This window comes from Falco cherrug, chromosome 6 (genome assembly GCF_023634085.1).
Source record: "Falco cherrug isolate bFalChe1 chromosome 6, bFalChe1.pri, whole genome shotgun sequence".
Taxonomy (NCBI): domain Eukaryota; kingdom Metazoa; phylum Chordata; class Aves; order Falconiformes; family Falconidae; genus Falco; species Falco cherrug.
The window spans coordinates 50,146,960-50,173,800 of record NC_073702.1 but is presented as its reverse complement, the minus strand read 5'-3'; the positions used below and the strand labels follow the sequence as shown (position 1 = coordinate 50,173,800).

Sequence of the window (26,841 nt, the reverse complement as noted above, 5' to 3'; positions counted from 1 at the left end):
GCGTTGAGCAAGACAAGGCACTGTATTCTGCATGTCAGTTATCTGTAGAGATGTCAAACAGGTTGCTACCACTGTATCCCCAATGATGCCGTCCATAGGATCTTAATTATTCATCAAGACATGCTTGTACAACTTGTGATTGAACAGGGATTTTAAAGGCTGTAGTACTAAAATTCTTTGGATTGAGGACTAAATGTTAGAGGGAAACTTGATCTGATAAAAATAACTTATTGTAGGCAATTATAATCCACTGTCAGTCACATTCAAACCTCCTCTCCCCATCTTATTTATTTTCTGCTCTAAGCTTCGTTCTCAACCAGCATACATCCAAAAATGTGTATTTAGCATCTTTGTTTTCTTCTTTAATTACTAAGGCTGTGAGAGAGAAAGAAAATTGAAAGGTTTCTCTCACAGTTACTCCATTTGTGTAAAACACTGAAGTGAAGCTTTGGAGAGGTGGGTGTAAAGGAACTCCATCATCGCATGTGTCTTTCTCTTTCCTGCCATGCAGAGGGTGATCTGGGGAGCAAGGGAAGGAAAGTCAGGGTATATCAACTGAAAGCTACTTTGCCATTACTACAGTAGAACAAGCAAAGACCCCAGACACACCACTTAGAAAGCATCACAAAGAACACAAACCAAAACTAAAGGAGAGGTTCTCCTTGTATGCCATCTTTTACAAGTGAATGGGTCTGGGCCAATCTGTCATCATGGAAGGTTCAGGTTTATCAGCTTTGAATGCTGAAATCTGTACAATCCAGAGGCAAAACAAGCATTTCCAAGGTGCTGCATAAACACACCTTATCCTTGCTCCAAAAGAGCAAGTTTTAGAGGATCTGATATGCTTCCATTTCCTTGCCTATTACCTTCTCACCTCTCTGCCAAGCCTGTTCTTAAGAGCAACATACAGAGTGATGAATTTCTGTCCACAAAGAAATCACTAACTAATTTAATGGAATCACTGAACAGCTGGATGTTACATTTCCAGCTATTAGTGACCTGAGCTAAAAACAAAGCAGAGAAAACAAAGGTACCCTCTGTCATCCTTTTGGCTCCTGACATGTCACAGACCAAAGTACTGTCAACTAATTAGGCCAAAGCAAGGTGTTATTGGAACCTGCCTACTACTGTATACCAGTCCCAACTTACAACCTTACTCCTTTACAAAAACATTGCTGACTCAAAGCTGCCCTACTAATTACTCCAAATTATGTAGTAGTTTTACTAATGCATGGCTGATTCTCAAGTTTTTCCCCAATAATTAACATTACCCACTATGATAAATTAGGTCAGAGATGAGTACAATTTGTGTATTTTTTTTAATTAGTAATTAAGTAAATCAGAGAATAAAAAACTAAAAAAGATATGACATATATCAAACGTCACAGACAACTTACTGGCCCAACTTCATTGCCCTCTCCCTCTCAACATTTTGCCACCAAACCAACCAACTGCAGAGGTAGCAACACTGTATTTGCCATCACTCTAGCTCTAAAACAAACACCTTCATGTGAGTTTGTACTTCACTAACATAATTTCCTACTCAAGCATGTTATATAAATGACTCCTACCCTTCCACTTCTCATAAATTTCTTCAGAGGTATCAGTAACGTCTTGCTAAGCCTGTAACAAAATTCAACTGAACCTCACAAAATTAAATATATACAGCTGATCCATTATTTAAGCCTTAAGAAAACAAAGATTCCAGCCAAGCAGCACTGTGAAAACATCCACTAACTTTTAAAGAAATTTTGCTAGTATTGCAGGACCAAGCACAAAATAACGGAACAGGTTCAAAGTTCTGTTTGACACAGTTTTACTAAGAATGTTGGAAGAAATGATATTCACATAGCCTTGCAAAGATTTAAAAGCTCTACAAAGATTTTAAAGGCTCTTTACTCTAACAGCCTAGTACCATGACCTCTCCTGGTGATCAAAATAGACTATCAGATCACACAGCATCAAGATGTCAAACTTTATGGTCTCAAAAGCTCATAGTTAAATCCTACCTTTATCAAAGTGTAGAAACTTTTATTGACTGAAACACAACAGGAAGTTTGGTGGTAGGAGTCTATGAATATCCATCCAGCCAAAAATAAGTACCTTTTTCACTAAAGAATTATTTTATCTTAAGACAAATGCAGGGGAAAAAAACCCTTTCATAAGTAGCTTCAGAAACTGTGTTCATAAGCATAACTGATTTTAAATGGGAAACTCAAAATTAGTCCATCTCTATTGTTATGGAAGATCATGAACTGTACTCGATTCTCTGTTCTGTAACTTTAACAAAACAGTTTTAGAAACTAAACTCTCAGGATGAATCAGTGTTCACAGGTGTCACAGAGGACTCAGTTTAACACTGTCAGCACTCACAGAAGTCAGTTAACCAGGGGCCTGTATTATGCTCTAGAGCATCTTTTTTTCGTTGCTAATGCTTGTACAGAAAGGAAGAAAATCACTTTCAAACCCCCACACACATTGACAACAGTTAGAGCAAATAAAGATACTTTTTTCCAGCTGAGCCATCTAACTTAGCTATCTTTGAGAGACAAGGAACATGAAACTCCACATACTTTTAGGACTTTCGTGAACTGACTACACTTGAAATAAACTACACCGAGCTATGAAGACTGTTAATAGATGTCAGCTACTTAGTCTCTGTTGAATACTGCCTTTGGTCTAAACTATTTTTTGCTCTAAATAGTGGCACATCTTGTTGTCATGTAAGGGTAACCTCAGTTAATATTTCATGTTATTCCTTCTTGACACACTACAAGTGTTTTGTTTTAACGCAAACCACAAATACAAAATACATAATACAGAGACTGGGCCATTTAACTGATTTAAATGAAAAAACAATATGCAAGAAAATCCCACTGTAATACTAATTCTGATAAACCTGATCCTGTCCTGTTAAGATTTTTCTAAACATAAAGCTCCTTTCTGCCTAAGCACAAATATTACTTTATGGGAAAAGTGCTCATTGAATTATATTATTTCAACAAAATTAAGCATTCTGCTGTACTAAATTCTCTGCAATTGTATCATGTCCTACAACACGTAATTAGACATTTCTTTCAGCTTTTTAAATTGCTTAATAGAAAACATCCATTATTACTCCGTATTTATAAATCACCTGGTAAGGAGTGCACCCAAGCTCTGACAGTCCACCACCAAGCCCAGCAGAGGAAAATTCCAGGCACACCACAAGAGTTTGGGGACACAGGGAGGATTGTTAGCTAGTCATGCCAGCAACAACACCAACCTCTGCAGCCTAAAAAAGTCTAAACTTCACCATAAATTACAGAAAATAATCTGGGGGTTTTCTGCTTTTTTTCATGATCATTTTCTTATGAAGATATTTTTTTACTACATTACCTTTTAAAGGTCACCTGACACTGTAATTTCAATTCCTTTTAGCTCCTGTAGTTTTCACTTTGCTATTAAACTGAACTACACATGCAAATTATCTAACTGCTTTCCTTTGTATGGAATTTCTGATAAACCACTATCTAAATAAGAAACTTGCTGAAATAATCAACCTTGAGTTCTTCCTGTATGACACCACAGCAATTAAAGCATGTCTTTTAAAAAATACTCTACATCCTTTCCCCCCACCCTTTGACAGCTTACACAAATTACATCATTTTAGTCAGATTTGCAGCAGTTTATTACAACTTCAGTTGCAATGAAGTGAACTTACACTTTTAAGAACAGAGATATTCTTTACAACTTTTTGTGCAGGATGGAATTTCTTGTATACTAGAGTTGCGTTTTTCACACTCAATAGGCATATTAGGACAAAACTGTCAATCACAAGAAAAAAAAACAAAACAATAAAATAATTTTCTGTTAAACGCAAACTGAAGTGCAACAAAACAAACCCACATGTGCATGAAGTGGCCATAAACCCATTACCAACTAAATTATTACAATACTTATGGTTTCTATGTCATTTTTAGAAATAAATTTTCTGCTGAGACCAAGTTTACCCTGACAGAGGTAGAATGTGCATAGACAAACTCAGAAAAATGGATATAATCACTGTACAAACTAGTCATATCAGCGTAACCATGTACCAGGGTAATTTCTATCAGATAATTATATCCTTGTTGGTACACTGTATTACTTTAAGAATACTACCATTTAAGTGGTACCTTTATTGGTAGGTATACCTTGAGACACCCTCCCCATCCAAAGTGGAGAACAAACCCCGCGTATAGGTTTTTGCTTACTCATACATACATCTATGAAAAAGTAAAAGGCAATATGCAGTTTCAAGAAACAGTAAAAGAGGTATGCCCAGGGCAGAACAAGGAAATACAGAAAGACAAGCAATGTTGTAACCATGAACAGCTGCTGTCCACACTCTGCTGCTACTACCCTGCCATACAGAGAACGGAGAGTGACCATTTTGCAGATGAACAAAAAGCGTCTGAAAGACAAATGAAAATGAGCACCCAGAATCCACAAAATTTCCTCTGTGCAAGAAGAAACTCTTATATTTAGACCATATTCATTATGCTGAGAAATTAATCACAAGACAACAATATTAAAAAGAAAAACCAACAAAAACAAGAGACTTTTAATTTGACAGGCACTTGGACATCTTATGATTATTTCACATTGGGACATCGGGGATTTGGAAACACTATATCAGACTGTTTCCCCTACCCATACCCTCTCACACCTTTTTCAAGCTCATAGCTTTGTGAGAGATTTCTGGAGACAAATCTTACTGGGGGCAACCTACTACAAATGAGTGGTTAGGGTAAATTGTTTAATTTATTAACAAAGGCTCAGAATGCTAAAATAAGAGGTATAAAAAACAAAACTCAGATGTTTCCAGAGATTAACATATTCTTTAAATTCACTGATGATTTCTTAAGGTCCAAGTAAGGGCTCACTAGTTGGTTACCATGGAAAAACTTCTAATACTTCTATTTACAATGGATTTTTGCTCTCAGGCTATCAGACTAGCACTTTTACAAGTCCTAATTTCATTTGAGAATGAAAAATATGGCCCCAATGAATTGCTTTTTAATATTTCCTGCTGAAATAAATAGTTGTTGCAAAGTCTTATAGAAAGCGTTGAAGCCCCCAAAACAGAAACAAAACTGTACAAAGCTGCTATTTCCTATGAAAATGGCACAGCCGGCTTGAAACTTTCATTCTTTTGTGATAATTCTGTGCTACTTTAATTAAATGTAGCATCCAAATCACTGACTGAAACATGAAAAATACTGTTCTCCATTTTCCATCTGGCTTACACTTCCCCTTGCTGTTCCTTCACTTCTTCAGGAACTGCTAGATAGTTCCTTCTACTGAAGGGGGGGAAAAAACAAACACACCAGTTAAATTACAGGAGAAAACAAAATAACTTCCAAGATAGTTATTTTAATCTGTAACATACTACTTCAGAGATGCTGCTTAAGAAATGTCAAGAAAAAATAACCTGCCTCCTTAAATAAAATAATTTTTAAAGCAGTTTCCTCATAACTTATCGGACTTTCTTCAAATAACAAAGGTATGCAGCCTCTGCACTCCACACTTCTGTGGAGCTCCCAAGAGTATTAGCAATTAACTCCTTCTGAAGACTTTAACACATCAGATCTAATAATAATTATGTATTCCTCCTGCCAGGAGGACCAACAGTTTAAACCCATGCACTGTCAGGTTCACCTCTTCTCAATGACTGAGGTAAGATGGATAAAACATTTTCCTCTCTTTACCCTGTGTGAAGGCCAGCACATGAAGAACCAACTTTTGCTGGGCCTGGTTTATGTTAAGACCTAAGACAGGCAGAGGAAGTTAGTACTCAGCTCTGGCAATTTACCTGGAATTCTTACGCTGAATCAAGTGAGAACTACATGCAGGTAGTACTTCCTGAGCTCTACTTACAGAGCTGGATGGAGAACTATCAATATGACCAACCACAGCTTATTGCAAAGCCCCATCATACTCAAATTTGAAAAACAGCTTGCCATATTTCGTAATACAAGTCATATAAGTGTGACTTGTATACTCCACAGTAATACTCTTAAAATAGTAAGCATTTTACTCTTGAATGGGCAAATATTGCAGTAGTTCGCTAAGCAAACCACTTCTGCCAGACACACAGCCCCTATATTCCCATTACTCCACCTGATACAGTTAAATTTCAAAAGTAGTAACAGTAACTGCCCCTGCCGATGACTCAAAAAGCATGAGAGGGATATGCAAAAATGGTACTCACTATTTTCACCTTTGTTTAGATCCAATCTACCTTAATTCTTTTAAAAACAAGCACCTAAATAAATGAATAAACAAATAAGTTTGGCAAAATGCTCAATAAAGGTCCTGCTTTTAAAACCTCCAGCTTAGTTACAAACATGTGGACCAGTGTTGTAAGTTTACTCATGTAACTGAGTCCAGACAATGGTATTACAAATAGTTAAAAGTCAAAAAAGAATAGCCTTGTAGGGTGCCACCACATAAACTAAACATGTTATACTGCCAAACATTCAAGGAGACACATGTACCATTATTCAGCAAGGACCGCATAAATGCATATGGCTCTCTGTTTTGTCTTCATAGTAACAAGAAGGTTTGTAAATAGATGTCACATATGAGGCAATCTAGTCACTTGAGAATCTAAAACTCTTGCCTTTGTAAAGAAGAGTTCTGCACTGTTGCCACGCAATTGGACTTAAATACACAATTAAAAGTCCTCCACATTTGTGCTTCGAGACAAGTGCTGCTCAATTTTATTCTTATCTAGCAGCGATGTTTTAACATGCAACCTCAGCCAGGATGTATATAACTGCTATGCCCAAAAAACACTGGAATGCCACCACAGTAAGAGGCTATAAAACATTAAAAATCCAGATTGTTCTATCAACAAAAGTAATGACACCCAGACTTTGTACCATATCACTGCTGTCTTTGGACAGCTGAAAACCACAGTAACTTTAAATGAATTTACAGACAACAGGAGGAACTTTTTCAAACTCACACAGCAAAAACCCACTCTGTCTAATCCACAACACAATTTTTTTGAGAAACGATGCAAAGCAAAAAAATAATGAAGAAAGTTTCACATAATCTATACCTGAAGTTTTTCAGAAGTACCTCCTGACTGCAATGATAAGTAAAGATTTAACATCTAACTGTAAATAAATACAACTCCCAGGTTACAGTGCATCAATCTAAATATGTCCACATGCTGCAAACCTAAGAGGCAGAGACTCTCCTATCTTTAAAAACAGATGCACTTTTTTAGCATGTCTGCATATCATTTTCACTATCAAAATACTGAGGATTCCACACCATGTCTTCATAACCAAGGATCAAATTCCTCCGGTGGCCAGTGGTAACTCACAACAACAGAATTTAAAAACTGGGCCCACTGAATTTTTACCTTGGTGGACCAGTAGTTCTTTTAATTTAGTAATTACTTGGTGTCCCCAGAATTCCCAACGATGACCAGAGCCCCCTTGTGCTAGGAGCTGCACAAATACGGAACAGAAGGTACGGTCTGCACGCACAGCCCCACGGAGCAGAACACCACAGACCTGTCGATTAATGGTTTGCTTTTGCCACCCTGACGACTTCATTTACTTCTTTCAGAATAATCCACAGTAGACGTTCATTAGGAAGGGGAAGGAAAAAACACACACACATTTGACTAAGTAGGCATAAAATGTATTCTGGATCATTTAATAACGTACAAAACTAGACAGGTTTTACATTAAAGTTGACTTCATTTTAAAATGAGATAGGGAAATTATTTAGCTAAATATTTATGCTGAAACTCATTAGTATTTCTATTAGTTTAATTTGAAAGGGTACTTAGGAATTATTGTCATTAAAGAAAACCTTTAATGTTTGAGTGGAAGTTTAATTTCTGCAATTACCATACGAAGGGGATTAAAAAAAAAAAAAACCAACAACAAACCATCTCAAAATAACGTCTGACCACCAGTGCCAGCTAATAAGAAAAACAGAACTCTTTTTCTGGGAAATTGAGCTCGGAGGCCGTTTATCGTTGTCCCGGGGCCAGCCCCGGCCGCCTGCCCGCGGAGACAAGGCGTGCGCCGGCGGCCGGCCGCGACCCCGGGCCAAGGGGCCTCCCGTCGGCTTCCCCGCCCGCGGCTCCGCGGGGCACCACCTGCAGCAGGGACACCGCCTCCCTCCCCGCCGCTCCGGGCTCCCTCGCACGGAGGGGAAGGGAAGGCCGTGCCGCCCGCCCGCCCCTGGCAGGGAGGTCGGAGCGGGCTGCGAAGCATCACCCGGGCTAAACCGGGGCTTTCCCCGCCGCCGCCGCTTGCCCTCAGCGGCGGGGCAGCCCGCGGCGTCCCTGCCTGCCCCCCGCCGCCGCCGGCCCCCGCAGCGCGGTGCCGGTGTGAGATAGCCTATGCGGCAGGCGCGGACGTGCCGCTTACATAACCACCGCCGGCCGCACACGCACCCCGCGTTACATAAGGGACCGTGCCCCCGGCAGCCCCCGCGCCGCCGGCCCCCGCCCCCACGGCAGCCCCGCCGGCGGGCGGGGGAAAGGAGGGCCCCGGCGGCGGCCCCGGCCGAGCCCCTCGTTAACCCCCTTCCTGTGGCGTTTACACGTCATGGAACATTCCCGGAACGGGCCAACGTCCCACCCACTTCAGGGAACAGTCACCGCGGTGCAGCGCGCACACGCACTCACACACACACACACGCAGCCCCGGCGCGGCGGCGGGTCTCCCCGCACACACGCACACCCCCTGTGCCCGGCGCCTCCCGCGGGGACGTGCTGGCAGCCGGAGCCACACACACGCCACCCCCCGCCGCTACCCCCGGCGCCCTGCCCGCCGCCGCGCCGGGTGGCCCGCGGCGTCCCCCCCCGCAGGGCGCCCCCCTCCCCCCCGCAGGGCGCCGGAGGCAGCGGAGAAAACCCCGTCGGGGCGCTCCCCCCCTCCCCCCGCGGGCGCCTCTCCCCGAGGGTGACCGTGCCCATTCCCCGCCACGGGAGGGGATTACGCAAGGCAGCCGGCTCCTCATCTGCATACACTTACAAGCTGGGTATTCCCCACATTTCCTAACGGTGTGTCACCGACAAAGGCCTGTCCCCGGCCCCGGCCCCCTCCCGCGCCGGCTCAGCGGCGCGCCGGGCCGGGGGAAAGGCCGCCGGCCGCGGTGCCCCGGGGCCGGCGCCCGTAACTGCCAGCGCCCGGAGCCGCCGCCACAGAGGTGACTTACCGGTCCGGCGGTTTTACAGCCCCGCCGGCTTCCCCCGCCGGCGCCCTCCCGCCGCCTGCCCGCCCTCCATTTACCCCTGCAGCCCCGCGGCCGGGGGGCGCCCGGCGGCGGCCGCGCCGCCAGCTGCTCGGGCGGCACCGGGAGCGCGGCCGTCAGACCCCCCAGCTCGGCAAGAGCCCGCTCTGCCGCGGCCCGAAACCCAGCCCCGCGGCGGCCCGCACCCGAGCCCCGCCGCCGGCAGCCGCCCCCCGCCGGCGGCTTGGCGCGGCTGTCAGCTGGTGCCGCTGACAGGGGACGAGCGGCGGGGCAGGGAGGAGGGGGCTGCCCGCAGCAGCCGCTGCCGCTCACCTGGAAAGTCACCGAGGAGGAAGGAGGGAAGCCCTCCCGGTGCCCTTGTTGTTGTTGCTGCTGATGATGATGATCCCGCCGGGCGCTCTTGTTGCTCCTTTGCTAAGGGCTTGCCTTGAGTGAGGTGCCTCGCGGTGCTTCTTTATATATAAAGCCAGACAGAGGTATTCCAGCGGCCAAGGGGCGCCCGCTTCACGCATTTATCTTAAGGCAGGTCATTTCTCTCCCTCTTTTTGGAAAGGCTCATCACCATCACCCTGACAGTGGCGGAGGGGCTGGTGTTGCACGGGGTAGAGGCGGAGGCCCGGGAGCCGCAGCCCGCCCCGGCCGCGGCGGGAGGGAGCTCCGCGCTGCAGGCGGCTCTGACGGGCTATTCCTGGCACCACTTCCCAGAACAGAAGTTACAGGGCGGCGAGCGCGGAGCGAGCGCGAGGAGCGCGCCGCCCGTGACGTCACCGGGTCCCCCCGCGCGCCGGCGGGGAGCGAGCGGGGCGCGACCGGCAGCGCCCGGCCGCGGGGTGATGGGCGCCGCCCGCCCCTGCCTGTGCGTGCGCGGCGAGCCGGCGGGGAGGCGGCGGGCGGCGGGGTGCGCCGTGCGGCCGCGGAGGGAGGGAGGAGGCCGGGCTTCGGAGGGCGAAGCCGCGGCCTCTCCCCGCCGGCGGAGATCGCCGCTCCCCCTCCCCCTCCCCGCCGAGGGAACTCCCAGGAGAGCCAGTCCCGACTTGCCGTGCGCAAAACCGCGCGTCCTCCCGGCCCGAGAATTTCCTCCGAGGACGCGGGATCCTCCTGCCTCTCCCCGCCCGCCGCTTCCTTTTTTTTTTTTTTTTTTTTTTTTTCCTCCCCTTCTCCGCCCCCTCGCTCCTGCCCGGTCAAGATCACGTTATCTGTCAGGGAGAACAATACACCGCCAGGGCTCCCCGTGGCGGCCGCCGGCCCCGGCTTCGCAACCTGCCTGCCAGCGGCGCCCGCCCGGCACCTCCGAAACCGGGCACGGCTGTGCCCGCTGGGCGGGCGGGCGGCCGCCCCGACCCTCGCTCACCACTTCAGCGCATGGCCGCTTAAAGGGGGCCGCGCAGCACAGGGGCACGGCGGGGCTGGCCGCCACCCCGGGGGCAGGTAGGCACGCCGCCGGCGCCCCGGGCTCTGCCGCAGACACATGCACTTATTTTAACAGCCTGGCGCCGCGGCGCAGCGCCTTCTCCGAGAGCGGCCCGTGCCACAGACGGCACCACCACCACCGCCGCCGCCGCCACCACCACCTCACGCCGGCTAACGGCCGCCCGGGGCTCGCGCCGCCACTTCCCCCCGCCGCCGCTCACGGGGCCGCCCGCAGCCAATGAGCGCCCGCAACGTCCAGGGGCGGGGCGGGGCCGGGCTCCCGCAGCCGCCACCACCCCCGCCGGCCGCGGAGCCGGCCCGCCCCCGGGGCAGGGGCGCCGCAGGGGGAATACCCTGCCGGCGGGGCCGGGCGGGGCGCGCCTCCCGCTGCCGGGGAGCTGCCCGGGAGCTGCCCGCTGCCGGCCGCCAGAGCCTTGGCCGAGCCGGGACCGGGCCCAGGGCGCAGCTGCCCGCGAGGGCTTTGGGCTCGCTCAACCCGGGCGAGGTGACGGGCGGCAGCGGCGGCGCTCCCGCGTTAGTCACGGCCGCAGAGCCCCGTCCGCCCGGCCGGCTCCCTCGCCTGGGCAGCGCGGGGGTCCCCGCTCCGGCTCCGCCTGGTTGGCTTCGCTGTGGCACAGGGGCGTGCTGGGCTTGCGAAAGCAGGGCTGCCATTTACTTGTCAGACCACGATGATTCTCCTCCGGGGAAACCGTGCCGCCGCGCCGCACGCCGAGCTGGAGCGGCGCGGACCCGCAGCGCTGTGGCCGTGACGTCGGAAGTCACAGTGACACCTGAGCATTGCCGTGATTCACACCGGAGGAAAATCTCAGCCTCACGGATGGAAAGGAAAGGGTGCACGCATAAATCCCGAAAGCAGTAGTTCTTACGGTAGATGCCAGGGCAAAAAAACCCCATTATTTCATAATTTTAGTAATTAAGAAAGTCAAGTCGTTCCCGGAGCTTTTAGGGACTAGTAATTCAGTACTTGGGGTCAGCAATACAGGGGCACAGAATTTATCAATAAATACCCTGTCACCCTAATACGGTCCTTGGTCCCTGTTGACTTTGGTGGCCTCAGAGTCCAATTCACACAGGGCTTCACTGTGCGAGGAGGTGCGAGAGAGCCTCGGGATGTCTTGGGACTCACCTCAAGTGATACAAGATGCACCAGCATCTCGTGCAATCACAGTTTTACAGTAACTGATGACTTCTGTTACAGAAAAGGCTTGCTCCTGCAAGCACGTTCAAAACTAAGAGGACTGAACCAAGTGAACAAGGAGTTGCTTGCTCCAGTTAAGGCTGTGAGAATGTCTGCGTTTGTTTTCCTGATTTTCAGTGTAAGTGATACTGTCATTCCTGACACCGAGTATTGTTTGACTGGAATTATTCTGTCTGAGTAAACATATTGACCTTGGGCTTGTGATCTTTATTTGATGTCACGTCAGAATAAGTCAATGGGAGACAGGAGTGCTTAGGATTTGTTACAAATTGAGTTTTTTTTCCCATTGCAGTTGCTTTCCACAGCAACTGCCTTTACCTCTGCCCCCAAATGACAGCTGCCAGTATCTTCCCCTCTGGGAAGCTGCAGGCTCCTGACCAGCACATTTGACTTGTTGCTGTATGCCCAGCACTGTCTGCTGCTCTCCTGCCTCTCACAAGGCTTCAAGAGTCCATTTTTATTGTCACAGAGACCAGCCCACAGAAGGTACTGCAACAAGATTCAATCATTTTAAAATAATTTAAAATAAAGTGTTTACTGACGATTATTCTCAAAGCAAAGTAAAAAACCCCATGTTTCTCTGTAATGCTTTTCAATGTAAGGGTCTTTTTCCAGTTATGTTGATTATCTCAACGAGTTTTCCTTTGCATCCTTTCCCGCATTCTCCTTCTGTTAGTATCGCAGCATCTGAGCCACAGCCATTTCTTTTGCTGTGGCTCCACGAGGTACATGTTGGCGTTACAGCTCTTGGGCACCTTAGAGTTCCTAGGGAAGAGACAGAAGCTACACATGGGCTCAGACCTCAGCGGTTGTACATAATTCGTTTGGCTCAAGCTCTGAAGCAGGTTTTGACAGGCTGCACAACTTGCAACTGCAAGTGTCCTTAGCTTGGAGGAGACCCCCGCCTGCCAAAGAGGCAGGGAGGTGTTTGCATGGTTCCTTCAGCCCACTTCCACTTCGTGCACCATTGTAGGAGAATGGGTGTAACGGAGGACAAACTTACCTTCATCCCTAACCGATGCCTCTTTCCCCTCCCACGGGGAGCATGAGGCAGAAGTACTGTGCCGCAGAGGGACTGCAGCTGGGATGCCCAGGTAGTTTTTTTCACAAACTCCTGCCAATAACTCCACAGAGAGGCAACAGACATCTGAAATCACTCTCGCCTACTTGTGACAACAACATAACTTAATAATGATGTCCTTGCATCATACCCTATCATTTCCCTCTAGATTTTTTTTTTTTTACATTTACATCCAGCATTTAATAAAACTATCACACTAACTAAACTGAGAGGAGAACTATGGGAGCTTTCAGGTGTAAGATTTACAGCTGTTATTTAAATGCAGATTTTGCAGACTCATCAGAAAAGCAGTCATTCTTGCTGCTTGGAAAACACCTTAGCCATCACAGCTGCTGCTAGTAGCAAGCACAATACAGAATGGTAATATTCAGGAATGATGTTCACCGTTTATTAAACACTATAAATTATTCTGAAAACTTGGTTTGATCTCAGAACATACAGAATCCATCAGTTTTGTAAATTGTGCTGCTCCCAAAGTAGATAATAGAAAGCATTACATAATTTTTCTATAATAGTACAGTTGAAATGTTAAATAACCATTCTTAAAATAGCTAAAAATTTTAAAGCAATTTACCCTTTCTTTCTTTCTTGGGGAAAAATTCATCGGTCCCTGAACCTGTACCCACAAGCTCTTTACCATTTCTTTACAATGTTGTTACAGATAGAGCCACACCAAAAGAGAAAATTACTTTATATAAAGGGATTGATACTATCTGTCAATTTCAGTGTCAGTATTGTAAAGCAAAATGGACCAAATTTATCCAGTTTTCTGAAAGTCTCAGAGTGTAGGAGCACAAATTAAAATTAGTGGTGTTATCTTGCTCTTTAGCATCCTCTTTCTTAAGGTTTGAGTAAGTGAGAAAATCTATGGGAAACTGTCTGGGAATGGCTTTCCTCATAAATAAACAAATACTATTAGTTTCCTATCAATGTTGTTTAAAACACATCATGATTATTTGTGTAGGAGCTTCCTTCCGTTTTCCTTCATTCCTTTCTGTCTGCCTGCACTGCAATGTCTCTTGCTGCCCTTGCCCCTTCCGCCCCCACCACTGCCTTTTCTAACTCCCTAGTTACACTCAGCACTCCTTGTGTGTACAAGTAAAGCTGCAAGATACTCAGGGCTGGATTTCCAATGCTGAAAGGGAGGTATGCTCCCTCTTCTGTCCTCCTTTTTGGAGGACCTGCTCTTTCTCCCCTGATGTGTGAGAGAAGGGCCCTGAGCTGGATGCTGGGGTGATGAACAGCTGGCAAGGATGAAGGTCCCTGCCACCAGCCCGTCCTCAGGGACTCAGGGGGCACTCCCAACAGCTCTGGGGCTGGGAAGGAGGGTAAGAAGGGGGACCGAGCTAGATCAGACTTGGTGAGAGCCCTGAAAGGGCTGCATTTGTCTCTTGCTTTACTTTGGATGCCTAATGCATCACAAAATCAGCTTGTAGAGCAGTATTAATTCAGGTAACTGAGGGGATTTTTACTTTGAGAGATACCTACCTTCTACTGACCATCTCAAGCTCCTCTTCTCAGAGATAACTGGCAGCTATGAGTTTCACAAATCCTTTAATCGTTTAATACCATAAAACATATTTCCAGCCACAGAATTCCACTTTTCCATTTGTAGGCATTGCTTTTATTTTGCTCAAGTGCCATCTTATCTTGTGAGAAAAGAGAAAAAGACATTGCTGGTTCACCCTCCCAACACCTCTCCTGATGTGCTCCTTGAATCTGGGCTGCTGTATCTTGTTTGTCTACTCTCCTACATAAACAAGGGTCATCTTTCCTCATAAGGGAGTGTGCCTGTGACTCCTCCACAGAACACAAAGAAGTCACAGTGAAGCACTTCTTTATCCACAACAGCTTCAAGCAAATACAGTATCAAATGGTGCGAAGGAGCAAGAAGCCAAGGTGGTTAGCTTGAACAAGCCTGTGTGTAAATAACTCTGGCAGAGGGCCCAAAGGAAGAGGAGTACTATTTGCCTGGTAATGAACAAATGGCTCTACTTCCTGAAGGAAAAATATTTTTCTGCTATATTGAGCTTTCCCTCAAAAAAAAAAAAAAAAAGAAAAAAAGGAGAGAAAGAAAGAAAGTGATTTTCTCCACATAAAGTATTTCCAGATGCAGAACTAACATGCTGTGTGTATCAACAGCTTGATAATAGCATGTCATCACTTGACCTTGGAAGGGGGGGAAAAATTAAAAAGGCAGAATTTTCTGAAATTATGCCCTTTCATGGGAACATTTTTTAAAGCCCATGAATACTGGGAAAAGATTTTTGAATAAAATTTGATTATTTTTACTCATTTCCATTTTTTCACAGCTAATTAGCAAGCTGAATAGGAAAATCTACAGTGCTGACCAGAAACTCAGCTGAGTGATTATGTGCATTTCTCATGTGAGAAAATTGAACCCTCTAAGTGCTATATGCAGATCCTCTTTGATCATCCTTTTTAATATCACAACTGAATTATGTTTTTGAAACACCCTTACTTTTAGGCATTTTGAGGAAATATTTTGCCTTGCTAACAAGTGGGCTGTGTTTTTAGGGACTGGTTATTTCTCTTCAAATGAAAAGTAATAGCTGCTATGTATTTTGTAGACTGTACTCGGTTCTCTCTTCCTCCTTGCCCCACTTTTTCTAGGAACAGCTGAAGTAAGAGCCTGCCAATGACATGGTGTGATGTAGCAACTCCTGAGTTATATATAACCTGAACAATTAAGCGACTTAATTTTTCTAAAAGCTTACCTATTTATATTCCTATTAGACCTAATAGTCTTTCACTTAGCATTCTTCTCAAACGGGCAACTTTCAATTTTCCATCATCTTCCAATCCAAAGAAACCTCAAGTGCTTCATGTGCAGACAATTTCCTGCACAGGCTGAGGAGAGGCCGCGGGGCAGACCACTCAGTGGCAAGCAGTGACAACCTGAAAACAGAGCAAAGGAGAAATTCTTGGCGTCTCAAAATGGCAGAGGGCACTTCGGATAAGAAAAATGACATTAATGAAGTTGCAGCTACCTAGAATTTGGCCATATTATCCTATCTTCCTTACGTTCCTGGCACATGTCATGGGAACCTTCCTAACCACACTGGTTGCCCTCCTGGTTTTGCATCTGGGGAATCTTCCCACAGGCCAGCGCCCGGAGCATCCTGCAGATACCTTCCTTCACATCTCATTCAGAGGGAAGTGTGCCACCTACTGAAGGACCTCGGCCACTTTCTCTATGTCTTGGGCTTTCTTAAGTTCTTTCCTATTCCTGAACTTTCCAGGCCTTCACACTATTGATTTGAATTAGAAATTAGTCTTTGGTTTATGAAAGTTCGTAAATTCAGCAATTGGAAGGTCATGGCAATGGACATGAGCAAATGCAATCCAGGCTAGCTCCATCTAATTCACGTGCAAGCAAAGTAATTTGAGATAAAAATAAACACTCTGACTGAAAACAAGTGTTACCTCTACATGGCCACTTTTGCCAGAAGTGGGATGAATATCAAGAACAATCTTTATAACTGTAAGAAAAGATTAAATTTGGGCATAATCAGTACAACACATGGATGTGTTGTCAATACTGACATACACACTATTTGCACTTTAAGTATTAGGTAGGGCGTTTTAACAAATGAATGAACAACTTCCTTTACCACCAGATAGTAGTTACCTTTGATAGTGCACTTTGTTCAGTTAATCATTTGGTTGCACAAGCTCAAAGGAAACTTTACATGGCTGCTGTCATAACTTGTTTGACACACCTAGAAAATGTCCTTTGGTTACCTGTGTCTCATGCCCCTGAATTATTCATGTACAGTAATGCATCGGGTTTGCTATCCAAAAAGTTGAAACAGATTTCAGTGTTGTTTCATCTGTTGTAGTAGTGGGTCATAAATATTTATTTTAATAAGACCAATTGCTTTTATTAATATATGTGGAACTGGGTAACTGAAAAACTCTGTTTTGAGGCTCATTAAAGTCTTTCACTTTGGAGTCAGCGATTTAAATTCTGCTCATGTACATTACAGTAGATAATCAAAACATCTAAAACTGTGCTTCACTGAAATTAACAGATGTCTTTAAAGCTTATCACACTTCTCTATTGGATTTATTTCCTAAGAAATCTTATTCTCCAAAATTCTGAGGAAGAATTTCATCATAACTTCAGCTGGAAAGTAAAGAAATAAAATAATATGTTTTAGAATAAACATCTTAATGTATTTACAGTGTGAAAATGTGTATAATAAAAGTCTGAAGTGTTTCTACCAGTTTTGTCACAGTCTTAACCACTCTGTCATACAGCACATTAAAATCTCTGTAATACCTGAAACTGTACCACTGAAGGTTTCACATATGTAGGACATAGAAGGGAAATAAAATTCATCATCAGCAAGCACAAAACGGGGAAAGATCTAACTCTAGACTCACCATCACAGTCACAGAACCTATAGTAGCTATCACCGAGCAATAAAAAGTCTGGAGGTCATTGCAGGGGTAAAGAGGTATAGAGCTTTATAGATCTAGGGTGGCACATACCAAATGTATTTCTGGTCATTTTCTGCCCATTGTGCTCCCAGTGGGACCGCTCAGATGGCAAAACTCTGGGGGCAGGCAGGACGCGAGCCAGCAGTGGCTGCGCGGTGGCACCCCTTTGGGTGCAGGGTTTTCCATCTGCGAACTGCTCCCGGGGCTCCCTGCCCACTCCCGGGGCTCCCTGCCCTCCTGCCCTTCAGCTCCCAGGGCGTGCGTGGCAGTCGCTGGGGCTCTCAGGTGCAGGAGGGTTTTGTGGGTTACAAAAGGTCTATCAATAAGATTATTAGTCATGACAAGAGGGTGAGCCAAAAGTGAACTCTCACTTTGATATTCTCAAAATTTAACAACATAATAAGGCGCCATCCCTCTTCCCTGCCTCCTTCCAGGAAAACTACCTGGTTTAGCAGACTTAAAACAAGCAAAAAGAACCACTTCTTGACACAGCACACAGTTAAAGCGTGGCCCTGGCACAGAAGAATGCCGTGGGGTGCCAAAGTATGCAAGTCTTCAAAACAAGATTCACCTCATTAGCTGTGAGATAGGCCAACACGGGCTGTTAAAACGATGGCCCATATGCATGCAGATGCTCAGAGGGTCAGTCTCTACACCGCTTGCTGAACTGGCACAAGTGGGTGTATCATGGAAAAAGTATAGGAGACAAAAAGAGAAAATTCTTTTCTTAAGTGATGTCATTGGCCACATTTTGAGGACAGTAAATTACACAGAGCTTTCATCTGGCTGCAGTAGTGGCAGCTGTTATCTTCCTACCAATTTATGGGGATATTTTGACTCACATTTAGCCTCTCTTTCTGCAAATGTGTGACTACTTTGGGGCTTTTTCATGATTTTCAGTTTCAAAGATTATATGAAGAAGCATTCAAAGAAAATTTCATTTCATCCTTGCACTGTTTTTCTTTTTCATAATGAAAGAAACATTGCAGTGCAGGTTATATTTTCTGCTTTGAAAACAGAAATGCATTAAAAGATCTCCAGCAGGATACTGATTTGTCATGATGTAACCAATTCTAAAAGCTAAAAGATCAATATAAATTCTATTTTCTGAATACCACAAGTTTAAAAATGTAAAATATCCAGACAGCAAACTTTGTATTAACTGATTTTTTGAACTTCTAATATTTTTGAGCCATTGTTAGCCCAATTAGGTGTTCAGCATATATTTTGCATTTCAGAATCCGTATACCATTCATCTGGAGTAAAGAGGTATGAAAGGGATGTGAGTCATTAGTCATATTCAGGAAACATGTTTCTGAAAAATTAATACATGACCAGTTGCCAGTAAATAGCAATCTGCTACATATACAAAAAAAAAGTATGCTATAAAGCTACATATTTTAATGATAGTCTTTAGATGTTAAAATTGTAAACTGTAATGGAAACAATGTTCCTCTAATGGAATATTTAATATCACTTAAGATGCACTAAGGACAGCACAATGATTCTTACATCAATGGGAGCTAGGTAAAATTGCCTAGAGTCAGTGTAGTACAGTCAAGTCTGAAGTCAAGCTGCTGTGTAAAGGTATACTTAATTGTTAAGTGCAGGAATAAACATAGTGGTGTTCTCTTGGGCTTAAAGTTAAACAAATGCTTGAGTGTCCTAGACTTCACAATCCTGTGCCCTCCATCCTCTCCCATAAACAGTGACATTTCTTACACACCTCTAGGAGAAGAAGCATGATATGGCTCAAATCTGTACACTAATAAAACACTTCCCCCATCTCCAGTGACTATTTATATGCATAGAGAACATTTTCTTACATTTTGAGAATTAGATTTTTCATGTGTGTGGGCACTACTAAATTCAGACAGGTTGCATTCACTGGATGTTGTTCATTAACAATATTATTTGCGGTCTCAGTATAACTATGAGGAATCACTGGAGATGGGGAAAAAAAAGCCAGGTTGTCTGTTTGGTCAGTAAGAACATTGGCAGACTGCGTAAAAAGCATTTTTCCCCTAAGGCTAAAAATTGAGATTGCCAGTGTAATAACCATGTTTTGTCAAGGAACTAGGAGGAAGCTTGTTCAGCTGGGGAAAGTCAGTTGGAGGATACCAACATATACAAATAAGAGATTCACTCCTGGGCTTACAGCATGGCTATCGACATTCCTGGATCAAGATCCCTGGGCTGTAGAAATGACTAAAGAGCAAATTAAAAGTTCTGTGGCATCTTCATTTAAACTATAATTATAATTCAACAATCCAGAAAGTTTTGAAACTACAAAAAAGTTGGCAGCAGCTAACCCTTTGTGCTGTGAGCAATGGGCACAGAAGCCTCTTTCACAGCCATATAATAAACTGGAGGTCATCTTTTTGTCTTATTTTCTCTGCCCTAAGTAGGTGTAAAGGTTGGCTAAATAGTTTAGGTGAAATGCTTTTCTTTTAAAAAAAATATTGAATCTTCCATTTCAGAGGAAAAGCCAAAGTACAGCTAAGAACTGTTGATGACTGTAGGCAACAGGTGTTCCTGAAGTATAAATTAACATGGAGTTTAGTCAAACGAATAAAATGTAATAAAATATTCTAGGAGACAGATATAGTAGGAAGGTGGGAGATGTTGCGGGGGAGAAATCACTGAATCCATGAGGTCAGATATAGCTTCAGACAAATTAAAGGAAATAAGAGCAGAGGAGATAATACACAGATCAAAATAGGTGGCTGTGTTGACAGTAAACCAGATGAACATATTTCCTAGTCCTTTTCAGTGCTAGTTGTCCATTATCATCCCAACAGGACTTCAGAGACTGCACAGGCATTACCCATTTAGCTGAATATATTGCCTACATACTCTGTACCACTCAAGCTACCACAACTGAAGAACACTTATGGAAAGCCTAACAAGCATCTAAGTCCTGCAAAACCAGAAAGTTTCCAGTTTGGCTTCAGCGAAATGCTGTTAGCAATCAAGAATATAACATTCTTCTGATTAAAGAAATACTTGGGCCAACAAATCAGGTAGCTGGTGGCAGTCGTGTCTGCAGTTTGGGATCTTTAATTTCGCTGTCTCAGCTTGACTAGCAGACTTAGAGTGCAACAGTTACAAGCTTTATATTTCCTTTATCTGCCTCTCCAAGGCCACAGGAGACAGTGCAGCTATCATAAGTGGTGTAGAAGTAGATTTTCACTCCATACCATAGGATCTGATGCCAGAAAAGGCTGGTAAGGAAATCTGAATCCAAGCTCATTTATAGATATTTGGACTTTTTAATTTTGGTTCTTATTACTTTTCTGCTAGACTCGTACAACACAGAAGACAACAAAGCTATAGCTATGCTAGTCAATGAACCAGGCTAGGGCCCATTCTCTGTCCCTGAGGACTTGTGTCTTTAATGCCTTCCAAAATAGAGTGGCATCACGCACACACGCTACCTGGCAGGAGCAGCCCTGAGCCCATGCTATTCCCCAGGCTGTGCTCAGGTGTATCTGGCAGACCACTGTTTGGCACAAGCCAAAACCCTGCCAGGAACATGTTCACTGCTGAACAACAGGCTAACAACCAGAGGGCTGAAACCATGCCCTGGCCCGGTATTACCCATCGGGACAGAAATGGCCTAAGAGAATGAAAAGATGCACAATCAGAAAGTCGAGGGAGAACTGGCAATATGCAAAAAGAGAAATGAAGTGCATATTGGCAGGGAGTGAAAAAATAAAGTTATGCTGGATGGGGAGAGAAGAAATACCGAGAAGGAAATAATCTCAATTCAGGAAGCACTTAATAATGTGTTTTAAGTTAAAGCATATGCTTCAATATTTTCATACCGATAGTCTGTGTGCCTCAAGTTAGGCACATATTTGAGCAGCCTGCTGAGCTGGGGCTCTGCAGTGAAGTTTCACAAACTGCTTAAAGTGATATAAATCCACAGCATCACTGAGAGAGATGAGCTTCCCCTTCCCCATGTCCCTAGCCCTGTTGTTCTACCTTCTCTCCTCTGCTGGCATTAGTACCTGTGCAAGCTGCGCTGCCAGCAGCACCAGCAATGAACTTGCAATGGGGACTGGACAACATGAGCAGGAGAGGTGAGGGCAAAAGTGTTTTTTTCAGCATCTACAGCTGAGCTGGACACAAGCTGAAGACACTTGTTAAACTTCACTCGGTGTGTCCTCAGCCACTCCACTTCTCCTTCAGCAAAACTAAGGAGAAATTTCAAGCTTATCTTAGATGAGCTGCCTGAGCCTTCACAACCTTTTTCTGAAGTAGTTAAAAAAGCACCATATCTCTGTGCAGACATAGTGTAAGAAACAGATCCATCTACGTGACTGCAAATAAATAAAAAAATACTAATTTACATTTTCAGAACAAACATTCCAAAAAAATGTGGATTTTTTTTTCCTGAAGAAGTGTTTGACAGATGGTTTGAGTGAGGAGTGGTGAGGCACTCAAACAGCACCCATTTCCTAGTGTTCTCTCAGCTATTTACACTTTCTGTTGCACACATTAAACAGAAAGCACTTCTTTATAAGCTTCAACTGTAACTTTTAGCATATAAGAAAAAAAAACCATCCAGATGCCCCATATTGATACCACTGTAATGATATTGCTTAAATTATTGGTCTCCATCATTCAGTGTACAGTACATATATAGACCAGTTCATTAGTCAGGAAGAGACAATAAAATAGCACAGCACCATTTAAAACCTATTAATCTAGATAGCACCATTAGCATAAGCAGTACTTTATTATTACCAAATTAAATCCATTATAAGTACCCTGAGTACCCAATCAAGTTAGCAATAAACTGACTAAAGCTACCTACATGAATGACTGTGCTGCTTGATGGGATACATTTTGTATTGGTGTACATTAATCTGAGTTTTAGTGTGCTGTACTGTTATTTATAACTCTGATAAACTGACTTTATAACACGTAAAACAGCTAAACATTTTATGAAAGAATAGTTAGAATGTTTTCATAAGTTTTGTGATTGACTTTTTTTTTTTTTTTTTCTGTAGGGGCTGCAATGTATTTTCTAACATACCATAGCACCATCTGTAAGATAATCCTCGATCACTGTGAAATTTAACTACTTATTTTTGCCTTCAGATTTTACAGGACTTAGGTTAAAGAGAACAGCAATGAAGACCAAACATAAAATATTTGGAAAAATACAGTGCTAATTGGATATTCCAGATGACAAGGCTATCATGTTGTCATTGTTCCCACTGAGCCAGAGCCCTGCTAGTGCTGACTGCAAACAGGTGTGCTAGTCTGTCAGGACAGAATGGGGTTCAGACTGCTCCTCAAAAAACACTTCAGATATTTCAAAGGGACAGAACAAAGTCAGAGATTTACTAAGGAGAATTTTATGAAGAAAGGTAGTTATTTAAACTATTCAACAGTAATGTATATTTTTATCTAAGAACACAGATATGTTTTTTGATCAGTTAATTGACTATTTTAAAAGTCTATTTCTTGTAAGTGCTACATATGCCAAATACTGTATATATGTATATGTAATTCATGGTAAAATGTAGGATTCAGTTAAAAGTCAGCTCTAGGCTCCCCCCAAGATTTTGCTGGTGGAGGCTGTCTTTTTGTTGTGGCTACTCTTGCTGTAGTGTGTGACTGCCTCTGAAAAGATTATTCTCCCAAGCCATCTGTATAAGCAAGAAAACAGGCCTTTTCTACAGATGGGAAGCAGAAGCTAAAAGATTATGACTTCACTTTGTGCCGGCAAACAAGAAAATAAGGAGGAGCAGACCTCCCTGGTGCTTTATAAGTCCTTATAAGAGTGGATGCAACGCCTCCCTGTCTGGTGCAATTTCCACCATACATGTTTTGATGGGGTTTGTATATAGGATGGCAAGTGGAATCAAGAACTTGACTCTATTTATCAGAAGTCAGATGTCAAAAAATTGCTGTCATTGTCAATAATTGCCTCCCATATACATACAAATATATATATATATATAATTATTTCCCAGTGCTTTTCCTAGGACAGTAGAGCTAGGCTTTCACACAAACAAAGATGGGACATGCTGCTTGAATCCCACAGAGGGGAGATTTCTATCACTGCCCTGGACTTCTTCAAGCCATTGGGGAAGAATGTGGTAGGATCAGCATCAGGTTTAACTGGTGCCAAGTATCAGTCCACTATCTTACTCCATAGGTGGGATTACAGGCAAGAACCAGAACAAATACCCAAGGCCCCAGGACATCAGGAGTCCACTGGGATGAGCTAAGTTGCAGCACCAATGGGCTGGCACAGACAGGAAGGGACTGTGCCGCCTTCATTTGCCAGCTGCTCCCATTTTTGTGGTATCAGCCTCATCCTGGTACTCAGTGCAAGTTTTTTCTTAAGGCTGCTGTGATTTTCCCCTGAAGTAAAAGGGTGTATGACTGGGTCCTTTCTGATAAACTAACAGGATAATAACTGACATACACAAACCAGATTAGTTGACAGTAAAGATACACGGGATGTGTTTGAAGGACACGAATAGTTGTTGCTGTTGTTCAGCCTGAAATAACTTTGCTCTCCTGAATGCAGTATGAAAACCTGCCAAGAAAAGTAGACTATCACAGCTGAACGTAGCTCTGTGTTCTAAGACTTACAATAAGATACACGTAGTACTTTAACCTGGCCTCTCACTACCTTTTCCAAAGTTCAGCCATAACAATCATTCTTTTGAAAGTCAGATTATTTTGTGTAATTTTCCTATGTAGCATGACTTAGTTGCTTAAGAGTCTTTGAAATTTAAGAAGGAAAGAATCTAATGGAACCAGAAGCAAAACCTACTGAATTTTAAATCTCAGGGCATCTCTCAGGCTTACTTCTTTTCCCTTATGCATGGGTAAATAAATTTAATTTGAGGATAAGACATGTAGCTTTCTGCCACAAAATTAATAGATTAATGTTGTGGTTTAACTCTGGCCGGCAACCAAGCACCATGCTGCCACTTGCTCACTCCCCCTCACCCAGAGGGATGGGAAGGAGGATGGGAAAGGAATGTAAAACTCAAGGGTTGAGATAAGAACAAATTAATAGGTAAAGCAAAAGCTGTGCACACAAGCAAAGCAAAGCAAGGAATTCATTCACCACTTCCCCTGGGCAGGACAGCCGGGCTCCATCACACGTAATGGTTACTCAGGAAGACAAACATCATAATGCCAGATGTCCCCACCTTCCCCCTTCTTCCCCCAGTTTATATACCAAGCATGATGTCATATGGTATGGAATAGCTCTTTGGCTAGCTTGGGCCACCTGTCCTGGCTGTGTCCCCCCACAGTTTCCAGTGCCCATCCAGCCCTCTGGCTGGCAGGGCCCAAGGAACTGAAAAATCCTTGATTTAGTATAAACATCACCCAGCAACAACTACAATCATCAGTGTGCTATTAACATTGTTCTCACAGCAGAGCCAAAACACAGCACTGTGCTAGTTACTAAGAAGAAAATTAACTCTATCCCAGCTGAAACCAGGACAATTAAATAAAAGTAAATCTTTTTCTGACAGTCTTTTGAGGAAATAGGTTTTGTTGGTTAAACTGAATGGACTTGCATTCTGATCTTCTTGGCTACATTTTTTCTACGGTCAAATCAAGTTTATGCATCTATAGAGCCAGAGACATGCCTACTTCATTTACTGTTTCACATTTTAGTCCTCTTTTAAAGCAAAAGCACATTCAGTGATCAATAGGATTACATTATTTAAAAATACTTTATGACCTATGCAGCAAAGATAAATACATTCCCCAGTTTCCCGCAGTGAGTTTGCCCTGAGGTTGAGCAGGAACCCTGTAAGCTGTGGCTCACAGTATGGTCCTGCACTTCTTTCCATCCTGACTGAGAGGGGGAAAGTTGAAGGGACAGTGGGAGCACTGGTCCTTCTTCATTTTACTGCAAGCAGGATCTTGACTCCCATGACTTACTCCAAGGTGTACCTCCAGACACAATCTCCCAGGGAAGAAGAGTTGCTCTGGGGGGAGTCAGTGCCTGGCCCCATCTGCTTTCTCTCTGCACCACCGCTCTGCAGGCAGCCTGCAGATGGCCGGCCAGTGGCCTGCACAAGCCTGTGTGCCATCCCCTGGCTGGCACTGGTGACCACTTGCAGCCAGGCACGCAGGACCACGGCTGAGGATGCAGGGGGCTGGGCTGGGGCAGACCTGGCCAGCTGGCTGCAGGCAGGAACCTTCTGGCTCATCTGAACAGGCGGAGATTTTGCTCTTGGTGCTGTCAACAGCCCTGATGGGGTATATTTTCCAGTTAGGCCAGTCTATGTTTTCATGAGAAGGGAAACTTTCTCTGGACAAGGAGGGGTTTGTTACCAAGGGAGGAGATAGTGTCAAGTCGCAGTTCCCCTGGCGGTGTCTGGGGACTCTTATTCAAGGAAGAACATTATTAACAATGGGAACCCAAACCTTTGCTTACATGGCTTAATGCAAGTGACCAGTGTGAGTAACATGACCTATACCTTCAACCAAGGCAACCTTTGTTTTGCATAAAAAAGTAATGTGAAATGTAGGTAGAAAAAGGTAGCTTCCTCTTATCTCCATGGCATTAGCAAGGTTTTTTATTTCTGATTGAACTTCTGTTTAAGCCCTGCCAGTCAAACTTTAGCCATACGCACTGAGAATTTTCTGGTACCACTGGTGTTTATGTTTTTCTGTCAAGCACTAATTGTCTAATTTTCAGTAACAATATTCATCCCAGTATTTGGTTTAGTTCCACTGGTACCACTTTGAAAACTTTCTCATGAACTTCAGTTTTAAAATCTAATATTCCTGTATAAATGTTAGGTATAAATGTTAATAGTTCTGCAAGATGCAAATGCTGGCAAAAAAAGAAGAGTCAGTTTTCTGAGTAAAAGCCTTTAAAAAACCTTAATTTTCAATTGTGTCCATAGAAAAGACAAATTAACTTGGGAAGAAGATAAAGTAATTCTTCCTGAATAAATACCTTCTAGTAGCAATTTCCCCTGTGAAGAATTGAATCTGGAAGAACTGTATCAGAGCATGTGGCACTCAAGAGATGTATCAAACTGGATCTCTGTATTTCTTTTACATATTTACACTAACCTGCCTGGTTCATGTTCTTAGCTCCTTTGGACTACAGCTGTAAGTGCTGGAGACGTCCTGAAATCTCTGGCCATGCTGCATTGTTCTTGGCTCTGACACACTAAGACACAAATAAGCTTTTTCTGTGTTCTCAGTAGAGCTATTTTTTACAGACGTTTTCTCTGCTAACAATCTTTCATGTGCTCAGGAAAGTCACATGTGCCCATCCAGGGGGAAAATGAGTTAGTTGTGTCTATGTAGAATTAAGCAAGTAAAAAAGGAATATTGAATTCAGGAAAATGGATTTTTAATAGTCTTGAATTTATTTGCAAATATTTGTTCAAATGCTTGAATA

General features: G+C 44.0%; 1 protein-coding gene across 3 annotated transcripts in view; it reads right to left on the bottom strand.

Moving 5' to 3' along the window:
• The window catches only part of HIVEP2 (HIVEP zinc finger 2), a 145,597-nt gene extending 135,262 nt beyond the window's left edge, over positions 1 to 10,335 (bottom strand). For all 3 annotated transcript variants that reach the window (XM_055714884.1, XM_055714882.1, XM_055714885.1), the window contains exon 1: positions 9,565 to 10,335. The gene's annotated coding sequence lies outside the window, so the exon portion shown is untranslated. The remainder of the gene's footprint in view (positions 1 to 9,564) is intronic.
• Between the last annotated feature and the right edge of the window lie 16,506 nt (positions 10,336 to 26,841).